Source organism: Fukomys damarensis, unplaced genomic scaffold (genome assembly GCF_012274545.1).
Source record: "Fukomys damarensis isolate Sample0158 unplaced genomic scaffold, DMR_v1.0_HiC HiC_scaffold_16, whole genome shotgun sequence".
NCBI classification, from domain to species: Eukaryota; Metazoa; Chordata; class Mammalia; order Rodentia; family Bathyergidae; genus Fukomys; species Fukomys damarensis.
Genome location: NW_022900928.1, coordinates 91,253,475 through 91,274,688, shown reverse-complemented (window position 1 = coordinate 91,274,688; position 21,214 = coordinate 91,253,475). Strand labels below are relative to the sequence as shown.

General features: G+C 35.2%; 1 protein-coding gene and 1 pseudogene across 2 annotated transcripts in view; one reads left to right on the top strand and one right to left on the bottom strand.

Moving 5' to 3' along the window:
- The window catches only part of Cntnap2 (contactin associated protein 2), a 2,025,293-nt gene that overhangs the window by 704,385 nt on the left and 1,299,694 nt on the right, over nucleotides 1-21,214 (top strand). The gene's annotated exons all lie outside the window — the stretch shown is intronic.
- On the bottom strand, nucleotides 10,720-10,803 carry LOC117286506 (annotated as a pseudogene).

Here is a 21,214-nt window from a genome sequence, read left to right as displayed (position 1 = left end):
AGTGTTTTTATAAAAATCACTTCTTCATTTTAAATCCAATGAAAATATTTAAATTTAAAACAATTGACGATTAATTATGACTAAAAATTTGCTTTCATTCTAGGATTGTTAAAATTTTCCTTTTATGATGTCTTCTAAATTTGTTCCTGCTTTTTTTTAAAAACCTTATTGTAGACCACCACCTTCCAGAGAATGTTCTTATAATCTGGATCTATAGATCTATTCTCTGCTTTCTCTTACCCCACCTGTTACGGCTTGTGTCAGGTTGCTCCCCCCCACCCCCAAAGCCTCATTCAGTCATAAATGGAAATTTTCAGAGGTGGCTAGATCGGTTGTGTGATGCTATTGTGTGTACTATCATGAACTTGCTTTCCCCCTCTTACCATAACTGTAAAACAGAGCTAATGCTCTTTAATCTTTCTGTTTAATATTAAATCTTGTTATGGTCTGTCTCAACTTACTTGAATAATTTCCTAAATAATCTTCCTGCTTCCACTCCTGACCATTTGCAAGTCAATTCACCATTACAGAGATTTTCAAAACGGAAATGCATTTATATGACCATCCCTCTACTTTCTGCCTTCATCTACCTCCTAACCACCCTGAACCCTTCCACACTCTAATAAAATCTAAATTTACTTTCATGACTGATAGGATCATATCCAATCAAGCTCTGGCCTGCCTTTCCAATCTTGTCTCCTACCAGTTTTCTCTTCCCACTTATCCATCCCTCCTGCCCTACCCCACTTATCCCTCCCCACCAATTCGGGTAGCTCCTGTTTACCTCCAGACTGCTTGATCAGCTCTCTGCACTGCATTAGGAATCTGCACAGTGCTTTGTTCTTAGCATTGCATGGCACATAGCACTCACCAAATGTCATTGCACTCTTGTGCTCACTTCACCCTCTCTTCGACCTGCACTAAAGACTCTTGGGGATCCAGACTGCCATATTCTTCCACTGCTTAGCATAATTCCTGTCGCTAGCAGAAAGGTAGTGAACATTAGCCTATTATTCAATGAAAAACTGAGTCCTCTATCCTCATAATCAAGTGCTTTATTTTATACTCTAAAACTGTGCTTAAGAAAATATAGAAATCAATAAGTGCTATTCTGATTAAAATAGTAGCAATAATAATAGTAATAAAGCTTCTTTATGCCCAGACCTAAGCTATTAACACTGGTTGAATAAGAAACTGTTTGTAAGAGTATTAGGCTCAAAGATAGGAAAATGTATTCACCACAAAGAGCAGCTAGATATCAAAATGTAAACACAGCAATAATATAAAGTAATTCTTTTTGTGTTTAATTCAACCAATGCATGCAACTATGCGGGAGTAAAAGCCATATGCACAAAGAACTTTTATGTATCCATAGAAAATAATTAAAATTTTTTTCATATGTTTGCTGAAATATATTCATAATCTGACCTCAAAAGATATAGAAAAATCAATTAAAATGGCTTTATGTATAGTTTCCTAAATATTTTTAATATATGGACCAACACACAGGGACAGAAATGAAGAGTGATATTAGTAATAAAGGAACAAACAATGTATTTTCCAGAAAATGTGATGTGACTTTAAACATCAGAACAGAACCGAGCCAAAGGAGATGAAATAAATGAAAGCATTCTCTAACACGGTATCTCTGCTCTAGATCCTTTATGGAATCGGTAATAGGAAAAGCCTAGAGATAAATACTGCACAAGAATATTAGAATGCAGAGTAGATGTTATACTTTCTTTGGATAACTACTGAAAACTAGAAAATAGGCGAAGACAGTTGTGCCAGAAGACTAAAAATGTCAATCTCTGAAGCAATTATTTTAAAAACATATAATTCTATTATTGTTTAATTTGAAACATTTCATTGTATTATTCATTCTCTTATTTTTTGTAAAGTGAACTCTGAATTTATTTGTTGCTCTTTGAGGCTTTTAATTTTTTTCTTGCACGTGTTCTATTTTTCACATTTTATTCCATTTTCCACAATATTTTCTTTTTTTTTTTTTTTTTTTTATTGAGTTTATTGGTACATTTAGGGATACAGTACAGTTACATTCATTGTTGGGATCATGTACCTTTAAATGGCAAGTCTTGATTCTCATTTTTTTCCCCTTATCTCTGCCCTCCCTTCACCCCCTCCTCCCCTCCCCATCTACAAACACTTTATTTTCATCTTTTCATTCTCTCACATTTTTTTCTTTTCCCTTTTTGTTCTTCCCCTACGTATCACACCTTCCCTACACCTTTAGCTCCTTTCCTCCCATTTCTAAATGTCAGTAATCTTATTAGAATCTTATGCATTGTTGCAGAATATTCACAATATTTTCTTATTCAAGTCAATTTTATCCTTTGATTGAGTTAATGGTCTCGAATTCTTTTCCCCCCAAAATGTGTGTCTTTTTATTCTGTTGTTCCCTGACTATTACTCTTTTTGCCAACACTTATATTAGAGTATATATCATCATGTTAGCCAATATCTGCTAAATTAAATTCATCTGTGTTTAAATTGTACATGCACAATTTTTGCATGGTTATTTGACTATTTCAAGATGTCTTATTTACATAGTAAAATTAAGGTTAAGAATAATTTTAATCTAATACGTATTAAAAGTCTAACCATCAAAAAAGTATCCATTTACAAATATTAATTGAATCCTAATAATTCCATGTAAAATTCTAGTCTTTGTTGATACAACCCCCCAAAAGCAAACAAACAAAATCTCTGCCTTGTGGAACTGATATTCACTAATGGAGGCAGACAGATAATAAATAAAGTAAAAAAGGTGAAAGATGAATTCATACATAAATAGACTCTCTGGATTTTAAAAAAAATATGTTTTCTGGTGAATAAGGCCAAGGATATAATTGCAAATGGAGTATAAAGCAAGCAGAGCAGTTTGCGGAAAGAGCAAAAAATGATGGAGGTATGGGGAGAGAAAAATTAACACATTTTTTTTTTTTACAAAGTTGGGCAGAATGAAAGACTCTATGGACTATATATAGTTATTAAAGGAAGACATTAATGATGAGGCATTGGGAGTAGAAAAGAATAAAAAGTGTAATTTTCATGGGTTAAACCCTTGCTTTGTCTATGAACATGTCAGTGGATAAATTGAAAGCCCCACATATATAGATACAGTCATACTCATTGAATTGCTGGTGGCCAGCAGAAATTTTAGATGTGAAAAGAGGTAAAGATGCTGGCATGTGGCTGTTGGTGGGGACTGAGAAATTCTAATTTATGTTCTGAATCCCAAGAAGGCAGAACTTTTGAGATTTACTTTGTTTCTTTTTCCATGTTTCAAAGAAACTTTATTACAATAAAATATACTTATTTTGGTACTTAAATAAGTAGAACTTATATGCCACATGGGACAAAATCAATTGGTACTGAATTATTCTATAATAAGAAAATAGGTAGGCGAATCGCTGCCATATTTTAATCTTACATGTTTAAGCTGTAGAAGGAGTATGCAGAAAGCATATGAAATAGAAAATTTATGCACTACACTGATTTGTGGAATAAAAAGTTTTAACTTTTTCACTTTTTCTCCATCTAAGTTAACTTTTCTTGCAAGCTCCATTTCCACTAATGGGAAGGAAAGTTTGAACTATCTAATGAAGTTGGTCCCTTCTGGTTTATAACAGGGTGATTTAAGTTAACTTAAGTCTTGTCTTAGAAATGCTCCAATTCATGGGCTGCTTCTCACTTCCTTCCAGCAGTCAGGAAGCTGAGAGCCCAGGGCTGCTATTGCAACCTCAGGGCATTGAGGATGAATGTCCGCATCTCTTTAATGACATGGCTTTTCATACCTGTTGTAAAATCATGAAAAGCTACATTCAGCAAATCTTGTGGTGTCATTACTCCCTCTCTCACTGCGCAGACTCCCTAGCTCAGTGTTACTCAAAATGTGGTAAGTAGATAACCTCTGCACAGCTCCCTGACTTTACCTGTCCTTGGTGAGGTAGCTCTTGATACTGGCATTAAGAGTTTGGAAGCATAGGTTGCAATGTCACATTGCAGCAACATCCAGGATGGTAACCCATGGTCTCTGGTCCCTTTCAGGTAATGTCAAATTCACTTATGTGGATTGCATATGGGCTGTGCAAATGCAATACATACCTTGAAAAACTGAATGAAATCTAGAGTTTTCATCACAAGTAATTAGATAATAAATATACTGGATATCATCCAGTGAATACCAATGAGGCTGAAAAATCTCAAGTTTATTATCACAGCCCACACCTCGCTCCTGAACTTGGAATGTGTGTAGTTGTGTTAGCAATACTTCCATTTGGCTGTAATTGGCTTCTCAAACTTGGGATCTGAAAAACCAAATTCTGGAAACTTCTCAAATTAAAGTGCAACCGAAATCCACTCCTTCCCAGTCTCCCCTGTCTTAGTAAATGACAGATCTGTTTTTCCAGTCATGCAAAATTACTGAGTTCATCAAGAGGAGATCTTCTGTGACCACCTTTGTCTAGATCCAACCATTCTACATCCTCCTGGATTTTAGGAATCAATTGAATGTGGATGCTAGAGCATTCCACTTCAATGCACAAAGCATTTCATTCTTTTCCCTATAACTTACTTAAAACATCCCAATTTTTTGCAAGAGTCCCCATTTCTGCATGATTTCACTGCTAAGCCCAGTCTTCATGAACCATTTCTCTATTCACCTGATCTACTTCCTGGCTGACCCTCAAATCAGGCACATTTCTCTGCCCAGCAAAGTATGCTTGTGTCTTCTCCTTAAGCCTCTACTTTTCACAATGACCATTGTTTCTGAAGACAGTGTGTGGAACAGCAGCTATATCTAGTACTCTGTGATCCATCCATCAAGTGCAGCAAGTCTTTAAATGCTGTTCCTTTTTCTGAGTAGACAATTCCAGGTACTTCCCAAACTTAAAGAGCTCTAAAACTCAAACTTTGTAGAGCAGAATGGACCTCAGCTCTTACTGCTAACTACAGACTTTATCACACTCATCACAAATTGTGACATACTCTCCAATTTGGGCTCATTGTACCCATAAGCAGACAAAACAGAACAAAGAAAAATATCACAAGTTAATGTACTTAGAAGACAGTATTTGCTCATATACTATATGTCCTCATATTGGACATGGCACGAGCCTAGTTTAGTGTTTCTTAACTTTGACACTACTGGCATTTGGAACACAAAATTATTTTTACTGCAAGATTGTTTTCTGCACTGTGGTTAGCAGGACTCCTAGCTTATATTTATTAAGTGGCAGATACCTGTAGCACATCCCCTGCACCACACACACACACACACACACACACACACACACACACACACCCTTGTGGCTCCTGACACCACTGAAGTTCTGTAGAATGAAGAGGGAAATAACCTGTCTACAAGTAAATTCTTCCTCAATCTCAGATGGAAGTGAGGATGTCAAGGGTTTCATAATTTTTATTTCTCTTTCCGAAATTTTCTGCCAGAAACCCAGGGAACTGGGGCATTTGCCTCTAAGGCATGAAGATTTAATCCAAATCATCATTTCTTTTCCATGGTCTAGAATTCTTTCCACTTTTTCTTCTTATTTGAAAGTATTTTCTCTTTCATCCTCTCCTGGGTATTTTGTACCAGAGGTTTGGAGTAAAAAAATTTTTTATCAGAGTTGGCCAAGCCTAGCTCTTACCTGCACCACACACACACACACACACACACACACACACACACACACCCTTGTGGCTCCTGACACCACTGAAGTTCTGTAGAATGAAGAGGGAAATAACCTGTCTACAAGTAAATTCTTCCTCAATCTCAGATGGAAGTGAGGATGTCAAGGGTTTCATAATTTTTATTTCTCTTTCCGAAATTTTCTGCCAGAAACCCAGGGAACTGGGGCATTTGCCTCTAAGGCATGAAGATTTAATCCAAATCATCATTTCTTTTCCATGGTCTAGAATTCTTTCCACTTTTTCTTCTTATTTGAAAGTATTTTCTCTTTCATCCTCTCCTGGGTATTTTGTACCAGAGGTTTGGAGTAAAAAAATTTTTTATCAGAGTTGGCCAAGCCTAGCTCTTGATTTTTAAAGGGAGTTTATGGAATTTTTGAAGCTATTTTTATCTTTCAAAAACACTGGCTTTTCACAGAAATCTAACATGATAGACAAATGGTTTTCCTGTAGAAACCATTTCATTTGGCCTCCTTAGGCATGGGGACTTAATGAAGAAGGGAAGACAAACCAACAATAGGTGTTATTATTTTGAGAAAATAAAGCTTCAACAATTTTTTACATGTACTAAAAGCAATAAAATTTGGTTTACAGTATTCAAGAGCATAATAGCTATTATATATTTAATATATGGTAATTTGTAAGGATCTCAAACAGCATTGAATTTCATAGAGAAAAATAAATAATTGTGCTGAAACACATGGTATAATGATTTCTTTCTTCAATTTAGAGGCATTTTATTTATTTATTTCCCACTAAGTTTATTGGTACATTTAAAGCAAACAATACAGTTACATTTATCATTGAGATCTTGTGCCTTTACATGACAGGTCTTGGTTCTTGTTTTTTCCCCATACCCCTGCCTTCCCTTCACCCCCTTCTCCTTTCCCTATTTACAAATTTTGTTTCCATTTTTTTCATTTTTTCTTTTCCCTTATTTCCTTTTCCCTCCCCTTCCCACTTCCCTTTAGCCCTGTTCTTCCTATTTCACCTTCTCAATTATAGCATTTGAACCTTATTTACACTTTTAGTTTTTCACACCAGAGAAGCTATTCAGTATTTACTCAAGTGTGTCCTATTTATTTCACTTAAGAATATAGCCTTATTTATATTTATATTTATAGTGATCATCATTATTAAATGAGATAAATATTTGTATATGATACAGTATACAATTGCTTCATTAAGAAATGCTATTTTTAAAACATGTATTGGATCCTGAATCGTAATGTTTTAAAATATTTGATTTTAATGAGTCATTGAATATGTATTAGCTTCTATGAGATACACATAGTTGGAATCCAGCTGTATTTATCAGCATAATGATGATTTTAATTTTTTTCATTGAGTTTATTGGTACTTTTTAGGTATACAGCACAGTTACATTCATCATTGGGATCTTGTACCTTTACATGACATATGTTGGTTCTCATTTATTCTCCATACCCCTTCCCTCCCTTAAAATAGACTATTAGGATGCAGATGTTCTCATTGACAGATGCTCCCAGAGCACTAAAAATAGATGAAGTCAGGGGCTGTGGATTTAGCTCAGTGGTTCTTCTGCCTGCCTCATAAGCACAAGAACCCAAGTTCTATCCCCGGTATGCCCCCCCAAAAAAGATGAAATCACAATACTTTTTGAAAACATAATTCTTTTGCATTTACTGCTGTCAATTTAAAAAAAATTTCTATTTTTCTTCAATTACACAAACTAAATATGTCCTATATCAGTGTGCATCACACATTCAATGAAAAAGTACAGGAAAATGTCTATAATAAGAAAAAGCACAAATCAATATAATTTTTGTTGAAAATGCTATATTAACTGTCAAGCAATAAAAGTTTATTGGGCTTTCAAGTTGATACTTTGTTTCGAATTCATATTTCGGACTACTCTGTAATCTATTATAGTTCATCAAACTATAATGAAATTAATTTGCTATAAAGACCATGTTTTATTTCATCTGTAACATTCACATTAAATTTCAAGGAACACTCCTCAATCTATTTTCTAAATTTTAATAGATGTTTTAAGTAATTCATAAGAACATAAAAATTATACACAGTAGTGTGGTAAAAGGAAATATTTTGATATATGTATACACTGTTCAATGTTTAAGTTGGGCTTAGCATATTAATCTCTTCAAACATTTATCATTCCTTAATGGGCAAAAGTTTCAAATCCTTTGAAATATCTAGTGCTTTATTGTTTTTTGAGCTTTGTTTTCATTTTTGTTTTTCTCAGGCAAGGTCTCACTATGTAATTCAGGCTGGCCTCGAATTCATTATGTAGTCCAGGCAGGCCTTGAACTTGTGATGATCCTCCTGCCTCAGCCTTCCCAGTGCTGGGATTACAGACCACCATGTCCGGCTACATTATTTTTCTTTATAGTAACCCTATTGTTCCATGGCACACCAGAATTTCCGGATCCTCCTTAGCAACCATTCATCAACTTTCCTTCTTCTTCCCTCCTTCTTACTCACCCCGTCTTTCATAACTACTAACCTACTGCTAACTTCAGTGAGATCAACTTTTATATCTTCCATCTGTGGATGATACCATATGGTGCTTGCTTGTCTTTCTGTGTCTGCCCTATTTTACTTCATATAGTAACGGTCTCCAGTTCCATGCATGTAGCAAGTAACAGAATTGCCTTCCTTTTATGACTGAGTAGTGTTTCATTGCATATTCATAGCACATTTTCTTATCCATTCTTCAGCTGATACATGCTCAAGTTGTTTCCATTTCTTAGCTATTGTGAATAGTGTTGTAATAGGCATGGGTGTGTAGATAGATCTTGGACACACTGATTTCATTACCTTTGGAAATAAATACTATTTTTAATATTTGTAGGAACTTTCATGCTGTTTTCCAAGATGGCTGTGCTATTTACATGCCTAACCCAGTGTGCAAGCATTCCCTTTTTTCCAAAACTTGGGCAGCACTTGTTACCTTTTTTTTTGTCCTTTCGATGGGAGTCATTCTAACTGGTGTGCAGTGATATCTCACTGTGAATTTAATTTGAATTTCACTGAAGATGAGTAATTTTAATCATTTTTTCATATTTCTGTTATTCATTCATAGGCCCTCTTTTGAGAAATGACTGTTCAGGACCTTTGCTAATCATCTAATCAAGCTATTTGCTTTCTTGCTATCGAGTTCCTTAAATACTTTGAATGATGGCATCTCATCAGATTTATAATTTGTAAACATTTTCTGCCACTTTGTAAGTTGTATTTTTTTTTTTCCTTAAGCTGTGGAGAAGTGTTTCGGTTTGATGTAATCCTTCTTTTGTCATTGTTGTTGTTGGAAGTTGGGATCAAACTCTGGACTTTGCTCCTCCAAGGCAGGCATGGTGCAGCTGAGCTAAATCCCTAGCCCTAACGAAAAAATTAATTTCTATGTTTTGTGTTTTTCATGTGTGTCTTTGTGATCACATCAAAAAAGCCACTGTCCATACCAATGCCTTAGACATTTTCTTTTGTGTTTTTCACTGGCGGTTGTATTTTGAGCTTATTTTTAACAACTGATGAGAAATAGGAATCTGGTTTCTTTCTTCTGCATATGCACATGGAGTTTTACTGGCACCATTAACTGAAAATTTTTCCTTTTCTTATTATGTACTTTTGGCACCTTTGGAAAATATCAGCTATACATATGTAGATTTATGTCTAGATTCCACTGGCCTGTGTGTTCATGCCATCCTGTGCTAAATATTACAGTTTTTGGCATATTTTGAAGTGAAGTGGCTTTAAATTGAATGTACTATGTTTTTGTAAAGCCATATTTATTGCTTATATGTTGTATGGTTTTCTGTTTACTTTATATCATGACACAAATTAATAATCAAAATTACTTTCTCCCAGAATTAAGATGCCTATCATAGCTCTGAAATATATACATGGAGCCCCATTTATCTGTACCTATAAATATTTCTCTCTGGTCCATTACTTACTTGTGAGAATCTGCTTCTCCCAGAAGTACTGAAACAAGGGACACACATAATTTTAATTTTTCTCTACTTTTAACTGCTGATGAATTATATTCTAGGCAACTAAATATTAATAAAAATAAATTTGCAAGTAGTATAGAACTTACCTCTGCATCTGTTTGTCTGTCCTGGTTGACTTAAAGTCTATAAAGTCTGTGCTTAAACTGTCTCATCAAATTTTGGATTGCCAACACGCAGGAGTGAGAATTTCTATTAACCTGTTACTTTCAAAATGCTCCTATTGACTAAATTTTGTCTAAGTACATGATTTTGGGGTATCTGGAAAAAGTATTTTCCCATTTGTACAAAAACATCACATGCACTCTTTGCTGAAGCTTGGAGCAGGAAAACAGATGATCACCATATAGGCCTAAAGCTTACATCGGAGAATATATTTGGGGGAATAGGAAGTTCTATAAAGAAAATAAAATCAAGTAATAAATGGTGGGGAGCAAATTGAAGGGCAACTTTATACTATGTAAATAGTAGAAAATCAATATTCAATGACATATGTATGATTTCATGCTTTCACATTCTAGCATAGGAAGTTATAAGGACAAGAAAGAAATCATTGGCCTCTTGGGTAAAAGAACAGCAAAGAGGCATGAAAAACTTCTATGGAGCTGTGTCACATGTCCATAAGATAGAGCTTACATGACTTGCATTTGTCAAAACTTGTGGAACTGCACACTAAAAATGGTGCGTTTTTACTCTACATAAATTCTAACTACATACAATGAAAAAGTAAAAAAGTTGCTCTGAGGACAAGACATAGGAGCTGAGATATAAATGATGAGCCCCAGAATAAAGGTCCTTTACAGGGTGGAGTATTATATAGCCATAAAGAATGGTAATTTGAATTATTGGTAGGAAAATGGATGGAACTTGATAATGTTGTTATAATGTTAAGTGAAATAAGACAGAAAAGCCTAAATATGGAATTGGTTTTCTTACATGAGAAATCCAAAATGTAAATAGTTTAAAGAGAAAACTAGGAGAGAGATGATAGGAAACATGAAGGTAGTTTTTTTTCCATTAAGTTTATTATTACATTTTAGCTATACTACACTTGATCTTAGCCAGAAGGCCGAGAAGTGATTATTTTAGGCATACAATACAGTTACATTTATCATTGGGAACTTGTACCTTTACACAGTGTATCTTGGTTCTTATTTTTTCCCCATTCCCCTGCCCTCTTTTCAGTCTTTGTAAATAAGGAGGACAGTAGATTTTTGAGATGGGGAAGAGTATAGAGGGGAAGATGATAAGAAAGGGAATTGAAATTACTAAGATATATTATATAAAAATACTAATCCCATCAAACAAATATAATTACTGGGCATCACAAATACATACTAATAAAATATTTCAAAAGCTGATAACACAAAGAGAAAGGACCTGTAAGTGACTGAGGCTAGAATATCTGTGGCTTTGGCTCGAGTCTCCAAGAAGGCTTGAGTGGCACAATACGACCAAGTTATGAACAGTAGCCTGATATGAAGATAGCTTCCAGACCTGGACCAGGCTTCTGTGTACTTCTTGCTGTAATGGGAAAGGTCATTCCAGGTCTTGACCTGGAATCTAGCACAAGAAACAGGTGACAGAAACCAGAAAAATAAAGAGAAATATCCATTGAAAATGTGTCTTTCCTCAGTGTCCCTCCCATCTATAAGAGAAAATTCAGTTTTATTGTACACATTCAGAATGCTAGACATTATATTTCATGCACCCAGTGTATATTGCCTGCCTACATAAGTTCAATCATTCTTAATTTATAAACAAAAATTTCTTTAACAACATTGACATAGTTTTCTAAATATCTTGATATAATTGATATTATTAAATGTACATCTTATCCCACAATTCCTTTATATTCTACATGTCATGTTCTGAAAAAATACTTAAGTAAAATACTTAAGTAAATGTAAATTCTTTCCACTTCCAGCACTTTCAGCTTTGCTTTTGGAACCATACTGATTGATTTAATTGACAAGTATCAATTTTGTCAGGCTCATATATTAACTGTAGGTGCTTCCCATTGGTAAACTTTAGCATAAAAAACACACACGTAGGCAAGACCAAGTCCAATTTGTCATTTCAGTGGCTATCTGTGTACTTGGATCGTTTTACGTGTTTCATTGGGGGTGCTAATAAAGCATCTTTTCTTAGACAGAAATGTAAAGAAGAAAGCCTACTGGCAAGTATTCAAAACTGTGTAGAAATGAGAATTGAAAAGAAGTCATATAAAATACTGGTGTTTTGTGGAAATTACCAAGTAAAAAATAGGGCATAAATTTTGAATGTGCTATTTTTTTATTTTATTTATTTTTTGTACTGGGGATCAAACTCAGGACCTTGCACTTGCGAGGCTGGCAGCGGAACCACTGAGCTGAATCCCTGTCCCTTGAATGTGCTATCTTTAAAAATCCTGTGACTATAAAAAATGTGGCCTCATTTCTCTGATTCTAATGTCACGTTTGTGAAGTCAGAGAAAAAATAATACTTGTAGGATTTCTTCTGAAAAATAAAATGAGATGCAGCATGTAGCACGTGGCCTGGAACACATTATCTGTTAACTACTAGTTCACATTAGCACTTGGAGGAGCACACTGAGAGTGCTCATTAAAATTTCCATGATCTTTGTCCTTTGTGGTAAGTGGCTGAAAAAATCAAATGAACAATAGAGAAATGTTTATTTCTTAAATGCATTACTAGGGTGAAGATCACATGAATTCGTGCCTGACAACAGAAGGGAAAAATTGTTTTCACTTTTGAGACAGCATAGCTGATGTAAAAAACAAAACAAAAAAACTTTGAAGTCATACAGGTCAGGGCTCAAATTCCAGTTTTGAGACTTGCAGCTCTGTGATCTAGAGCAAGTTGCCCGATCTTGTACAGCTCAGTTTCCCTTCTGTGTAATTGAAATAAAATTGGTGGTGAGAAATAAAGGAGAGGATGGTGAGCCCAGGTTCGGGTGCGTTATCAGACTCAGTAAATATAGGCATCAGCGGATTGTACTGCTGAGTATCACATCTTGCTGAACCCTATATTTATTTACTAAATGTAGCTTTTACCCAGCACATGTGTATTGAGTACTTACTATGTCTAGGGCACTGTGGTGGAGTCTGTAAGGAATACTAAGATGCACAAGGCAGTGATCCTGTCATCACAGAATTTACCACTTTAATAATTGACTGATTTCCATAGGGAAAGAGATAAAATTTTATTCTTGAAAATTCTCACTACCCAGCATAGTAACTAGAATGTATATGTTCAAAAAATTTTAATAAAGCAGTCATAATGATATGAACACATGCTGTACTTCCTTTCTAGTGCAAAAACGAGTTTATGGAAACATACATGTAGTGCACTTCAAGAGAGGAAAATAATCTTTGTTCTGTGGTGGCTCTTTTGGCTCTTTGGTGGTTCTTTTTTTCTGCTCTCAGTAGAATTGTTTTGGCTGATTTGATTAATTGGCCACTCCTACTGGAAGAAGTTGTTCTTGTAATATTATATTGATCATTATCATTAATTCCTACCCAACACCAAAATTTAGGTCCTCAAATTTTATGAATGTGTCTGTCTCTCTATCTTTAAGTAACATGTCACTCATTTAGTATGCTGGTTTTCAAAGTGCAGTGCCCAGACCAGGAGCACAGCATCACCTGTTAGAAATGAGCATTCATGGGCTCCACCCCAGAACTACTGCACTAGAAATTTGGGGAGTGGGACACAGTCTGTTTTGCCAACCTTTCTTGGTGGTTGCAGCAACTCTTAAAAAATGCGAACACATCACTGAGAACTTCTGCCTTTGTATCTTTCCCCAGCCACTGTCTGCCTTACATCTTATTTTTCCTTTTACTAAGATTCTTGGAATAAACTAATTAGAGAACTTGAGCTGAGTGAATTCCTGCAACTGGATAATGACCATCCTGCAGTGTTCTTTTCATAATGGGACCCACAAAGGTGAGAAGGGGATGCCTCTGCCTTGCCTGCTCTCTCTTTTCTAGACAAACTATTCATCCTTACAATTTGCCATCTCCAAAACTGTAGATTTTTTTTTAAATTCCCAGTTCCTATAAGAGAATTGAGCCAGGTACCCAGAGGCTTAATTCTGTACCACAAAATAGCTTTGTCATTTCTTCCTGAACACAGAGTTCGAATGCAACTGCTATTCCACTCTCTGGAGTGCGCACAGCCTTCCCTCTGTGTTCACAAGTCATACAACATAGAAGTGGTCTATATAGACATGTAGTGTTTATGGTAATTAGGTGATGCAAGACATTCCGGGGACAGAGTTTACATGTATTTGCAGATCCTTCAAGGAAGCTTCTTGGAGATTGGTTCCCACTTTTACTTAAAGAGCTTTGTAAACCAGCAGTTGTTATTGAAGATAGAAGTAAAAGGTAATGAACAGAACAATTGTGAAATAAATATCACTTTTTTCTGCTGAGAGGAAGAAGTCAGGTTTTCCTTAATGTATATTTGACCTGTCACAATTATTTAAAAGTAAATTTTACCAATCTTAACTTTCATTTAAAGATATGGAGAGACTTTTTTCTTTGTTGATTTGTTGTTGTTTTTTTGTGTTTGAGCTAGACATTGTCATTGTGAATTACTTTATAAAGCTCACCCAGAATTCTAAAGTTAAATATTGACATGTTAGTGATTCTGATTGAATGAAAGAGTAGAATGTCACTCAAACAGAATAGCTTTAATGTATGTATTTTCTGGTTAATATGCCACAGTTTTCCTATTTCCTTGAATCTTCAAATTACTTAACAATGGTAGTGTGTGGTGGCTAAGTCTCACACACAGTGGATATTTGTAAATTGAAGGATAAGAATATATTACTTACCTATTTTAAGATTTCTTTTATACAATGACTGCAATAATATAGGAACCTATTGCAGTAGCTTAGATCTTTTTTTGATAATGAGTATATCTACACTTGAAAGAAATGGAAAGATTAATCACTTGCAATTTTCCCTTCACATATATAAATAGAACTTTTATTGTCTGCTCTCAGAGAGGGTAAGTGTCAAAGTGAGTTCTGTACAGAGGTGAAAAGTGATGAGAATGCCCTGTCAAACCCCTGTCAGAATGAAAAACCTTCCTCTGTTGTGTTTAAAAGTGCTGCACTGTCTGAGCTTCTCAGTTGCAGACAACAGAAAACATTTTAGGTACTGTAGGGAAAAAGCAGTTCATCGAGATCTGTAACTATCCAGCAGGCAGGACTGCAGGGAGGATTTGGGCTGGCCTTTCAGTATTATCTCCCGAAACTACACATCAGATGCAGATCACAGAAGGAGTCTCCACCTCCACAGTGTCCAGTAAGCTGTCACCATTGTCGCTGGAGCAAACTGGAATGGAACTGTGCCTGCCTCAGTTATGGCAGCAGCATTGGTGTTGTACCTCTCTCATCTGAGTGCACATCAATGATTAGGGCACATTCATCCCATTGGCATGCTATAAAACAAATCTGTAAAGGCATCCAGAAAACTGTGTTTTCCGTTCTTTTTAATCTCTGCTTTCAGGAAAAGTCTTTCAAACAAGCTTGAGATGAGGTAATTAAGTGACCCACTAAATAATTTCATGTCTGCAAACTGTGTGGTGCTCTCTACAGAAACAAAAAAGTTCTAATCCCTCAAAATAATTTTAGGGCTGTTTTCTGTCCCCTCCACATCAACTTTCTATTCCACATTAGCAGGTTCCTTGCCCTTAACCTTTTAGTTGGTTTCTATCCAAGGAAACAATATCAGGACATTGGCAGAAACAACAAGTGGGTCAGAGTATTTATCTTGTCCCCCTCAAAGCCCCTTAAATACAAATAATCTTTGGTCATTTTTTACATAGTCCCTTTATAAAGCCCTGTCTTCTCTCCAGGCTGCTGGGGTGAAATAACAAATCCTGGGCTTTCCATTGCCATATGTTCTTCTTAAACCCGGCTCATGTCTGTATGAATTGTCTTTTTCTTAAACTCTTCTCAGCTAATTCAATTCCAGTGTGCTAATTTCAATCAGGTCTCTGACTGTAAGATTTCTTACATAAACTAACAACAAAAATCAATTTCTATGACTAAGACACATTAATACTCATGAACTATTTAGATACAGAACCTACCCAAATTAGCCTATAATGAATAAAGCTCCATATTATAAGATACAAGACTCTGAAAATGTAGTTTTCATAATAAAAAGAGGTTCTCCAGAGGAATTATAGTAATTCTGATGCCTGTGTTAATTTATATCCATTTGAATGCCATCAGAAATTTGCGATCATATTTAATCCTAAAATGTTAGAAAATTATTAAAACTATGAACCCCAAATGATTTTTATTTTCTTACCCCTGTTATAATTTATAAAAACAGTAGTTATATTTTGAATCGTAAAATTATCCTGTAAAAAATAGGAATTTAAAAAGTAAATTTAATCAATTCCTGAGACCCAGATTACATTTAACAAATTAATAATTTAAGTAGTTTAAGAAGACAAATTTTATTAATTATTTAGACAATCTCTCTTCTGTGTGAAGATAAAAAGGTGTTAGTCAAACCAATTTGAAGGACATTAATAATAAAACAGTTGTTTTGCTGATTCGTTTGTATTTCAAGCAGTTTATGCACACCAGGTAAAGAGAAGTGAATTTAAAATTTAATTTCTATCTCTCTGCCTCCTTCTCTTCCTCTAACAAGGGTAACTGTCTTCATTTTCTATTGTAAGTGTTGTAATTATCAATATGAATAGACTCAGTACAAACCAGAGAAGAAGAAATCAATCAAAGATCAACATATGCAAAATCTGAGAGAGATAACACCTTGTAGACTTAGGCCCCAGGAAATCCAGAAATAATGAGCTTGAGGAGTTAGGCTGGGAACAACAGAAAAGAAAGACCAAGAACAGAAGGTGACCAGTTGAGGAGAAAAATTAGGCAGCATGCATTCAATGTTCTCTGACTTTTCTACTTCATAGTGGCACAAGGTGCAAGGCTGAGGCAGGGCAAACTCTAGAGGTAAAAAAGAGAACATTCATCAGTGACATTGGAGAACTGAAGTGAGGAATAGAAGAAGCCCCATGTAAAATTGAGAGTCACATGGGGAGTCAGGTGCACTTTGCACTTAGGGAAGAAATGAAGCTGAAGACTAAGATAAGACAAGAGTGGGCACACTCTTCTGGAGAAGTGGTGGCATCCTACCTCAACATTTTTCTTTTTTATATCTTATGTAAATAAGCAATGAATATGCAGCACACACCTCTTTTCTGCTTGCATAAAAAAGTAAACTATATTATAGTAAACCTAAATTCACTCTTCTCAGCAAGTAGTGGTTTTGTTGTCCGCCCCCCATCAATTAAATGCAGGCAGGTCACATGACAGATCAATGTCCAAAGCTTATTATAGCAATGAGAGAGAATAAATTTCCATGGAGGAATCTCAGGGCCTTAAGAGAGAGAAAGGGACTCCTGCTCTGGAAAATTTGATATTCCATAAATCTACTGGGTTGAATCAATGGAATACAAAGTTTCCTGGCAAGAAAATATACCAAAAGTCTCAAAAAGAATTACACTAGAAGAGCAGGATGTATTATGTGCAAGCGACTGGAACATTGCTCTAGGGTGGCTGGTCAGGAGGCACCACCCAGTTCAGCCCTGCTGGATCTGGACTGTGCTGTGGTCAATGCAGGCCATGTGGGAATCCAGAAAGGCAGCCATAAAATTAAATGTGCGATAAGTTAATATTTAGCCCAGCAAGCACATTAATGTAGCATGGGCAGGCTTTGATTCTCACTTTATTTCTAACATTGCAAAATAAGCTTTAGTGCAAGCTTTAAAAGTACCGATATGATTAAATGGTTTCTGTCATTTATGAAGCATATCTTTATAATTGGTAGCATTCGTAGGCACTACATGTACATGTATTATACATCAAATATGAAAAAATATTATTTCTTCAAGACAAAATTGGTAATAACTGTGTTTTATTAAAAAAACCACATCCTCTTTATCCAGTCCCAGTTGATGGGCAATTAGGCTGTTTCCAAGTTTTAGCTATTACAAACTGTGCTGCTATAAATATGGGTGAGCATATATCACTGTGGTATGATTCTTTAAATTTTGGGGGGAAGATACCCAGAAGATGTGTTTTTTTATAAAAAAGAGTACTATTCATCCATAAAGAATGAGAAACTGTAGGGCCGGGATTTAGCTCAGTGGTTTTGCCACTTGCCTTGCAAGCACAAGGGCCCGAGTTCGATTCCCGGGACCAAAAATAAAATTGAGAAACTAGAGACATTTATAGCTAAGTGGATGAACATTGAGGATATACTCTTAAGTGAAATTAATAATATACACATGTGTAAATACTATATAGTTTCTCTGGTGTGAAAAACTAAAGTGTAAATAAGGATCAAAATGTATAATTGGTGTCATGTAACAGGAAAAAAGGTTTTAAAGGTTTAAAGGTGTAGGAGAAGTGGGAGAGGTAAGGAAAAAGAAAGGGGGATGGAATTAATATGAGAAAAAAAAATGGAAACAAAGTCTTTGTAAATAGGGAAGGGTGGAGGGGGTAAAGGGAGGCTAGGGGAATAGTGAAAAAATAAGAACCAAGACCTGTCATGTAAAAGTACAAGATCCTAGTGATGAATGTAACTGTATTATATACCTAAAATGTACCAATAAAAAAAGAAGATACTAAATTGGCAACTGTGATAATAATCCAAAATCACTTTTACTTATAGAGTTTTGAATGTCCCGAAAAAAGACTTAGAAAATCTACAAAATATTTTCTAGGCAGACTTATCCTTCCCTCACCAGATTTATACTACCTCTGGTCAATATTGTAGTTTGAGGGGTAGAAGTGGCATTCATAGACCTCTGCAAATGATCAGTTACTAAATTTTTTAAATTAATTATGTCCATATAGAAGCCAATATGTAATCAGGTTTAAGCAGGGGCTGGGCATATAGATCAGTGGTGCAGCACCTGCCTGGAAAGCATGAGGTCCTGAGTTCGATTCCCAGCACCAAAAGAAAACAAACAAAAAACTTAAGCATAAGAATGAGTTTACTTTCCCTGAAAATCAACACAGAGGAACCTTGAGTAGAATGAGGTAACAAACGTATACATCCAATCCATACTGTTATGTACTGACCTATGTTATTTTGAATTTCTGCATAGAAAAATTCATAAAAAGTAGATGTCAATGAGATAGTGCAATCTAACAAATAAAAACCTCCAGGACACTTTCTCTGTTTCACATCAAGTATATCACAGAGAAAACAAATCCAAAACCAAATAATAAAAATGGGCACCAAAATGTCATAGGACCCTCAAAGCTCCAGTAAGTCCCTGCTTCTTGTGTGTGTCCAGTTTGATCACACCTTGGCTGTTGACCTGAGCACAAACTGTAATACTTGAGCAGCAGTATTCATTTCATCCTCTGGACAGAGTCAGGCTACAAAGTCTCTGGTAAACTTTTGCACACAGAGCCAGTTCAAGTCTGTGGGTTAAGGTGATAGTGCAGAGGTTACCGGGCATAGATTAGTTGCTGAGTTCTCTAGATTCCTACACGTTGTTTTTGTGGGGCATGGAGACCTTAAATGGTATTTTTTTTATCTAGTTCACACTGGAACTCGGGCATTCTACCATTTCACAGGGAATAATCTTTATGCTATTTACCCTGTCTCCGGTACGTCTTAGAGAAAACAATTCTTAAGTGTCTGAATAGCTAGCTCTGCTTCTAGGTCTTCGGATAACAATTTTTAGTTATTTTATTGTTCAACAGCTAATCATAAATTATTGTTGTTCCTGATTAGGCCATTTCAAATTGTATGTTAAAACTAATCTGTAATGTGTGCACATACATAATCTGTAGAAAATATGGCAACCACAAAAATAAATTTTTGAGATGATGTCTTACTATGTGCCCTAGGCTGGCCTCCAAATCTGGTATCCAATACTCCTCCTGCCTAAGCCTTCCAAAGGCCTTGGGACTACCCAATTCCTGGCTTGACAAAAGAATTAACTCCTTTTAAACTGATTCTCTTCCCCTTTTACTACTACTCTTCCATGGTCCTTTGTTAGCTCTTACTACTTTATGTGGAAAAATATACTCACTATATTCATTTATAAGTCAAATTGAATTAATCTCTGAAATTAAACTTCTGTCTCATTCTCCCCATTTCCCCCTGTGTTACCTAGGTACAAAACTAGTGTCACTTTGCACCACGCCTAATATTACAGACCCTCGATAAATACCATGGAATGCGTGAATGCATTTGTGAAAGAACACCTGCTTAGGCTATGAGTAGTTAGCCATTAATCAGGCTGGCACTGAGTAACATCTTTGTACCTTTCAAATTTTATGTAACAAAAGCCTTTTTTAAAAAACAATTCAAATTGCATTTGTTATGCTAGAGATGATATAAAATTGTATGCACTAAATTTTACCTGAATAGAAATTTTGTGCCTTAAAACAAGGTTTTTATAAAATACATAAGCAGAATCAGCATAGAATTATGAAACACACAAATTACTTTTATTGTTATAAGATATATACATTGTTACAAGGATTTCATACATTTTAGAGATTCTATTGCTCAGTAGAAGTGGAAGGAAAACAGGAAATCAGAAGTAACTTTGATTCAGCCTTGAACATTACTCTTAAACTCAGAAGCCATGTTTCAACCAGCAAGAAGAAACCCTTGAAACTTTTGACACAAAGAAATTCTTGACACAAGTGCTCTGGGGTTGTCCATATTGAGATAAAGAAACTGGCAGAGGATTTACAGTATAATTTTAATAGAGAGTTTATGTCATCAAAGCATTAATTTTCTAAATCTGTTTACTGGGAAGAACAAAGAATTATCTTGTATGACTGAAACATGCATTTCAATAGTTCCAATCAGAGATGTCTTATAACCTTGAGAGAGGAAAGGTTTCATTTGTTAAAATGGATTATAGGAAACTTTTTTATTCTCTCAATGTTGAAAACTGAATCTGCCCAAAGAGTGATTTTGCTAACTGTGGTGTCACAATTAATCACTGACCGTAACCCCATGATCTAACTATGACTGTATAAATCCATTAAAAGATTCTTCATTTTCTGTAGAGTAAAAAACATGTATAATGGCAATGCTCTTGCAAAACTTAGCTGCAAATACAATATGAATCAAATAAATCAATATAAAAACAGTGTAACTCTTATTCATATAAAGATATATAATATTACTCATGGAATAAAATAGAATACATAAACTACCAATTTTGTACAAGATAACATATATTATGATTTTAAAAGACAAATTGTTCTGAATGATTTATAACTAAAAACACTATTTTGTCACTAAGTTTCAACCCCTAATTCCTACTTGCTGGATTCAATCTCTTATAATTTCGTTGTTTTTATTATTTCTAGGTTTTATTGGTAGGGGGCTTTCAAGATGTGTGCTCAATACGAGATTGACTACTAGTTGTGTTTTCCTGATTTTTCATGTTAATATATATATATATAT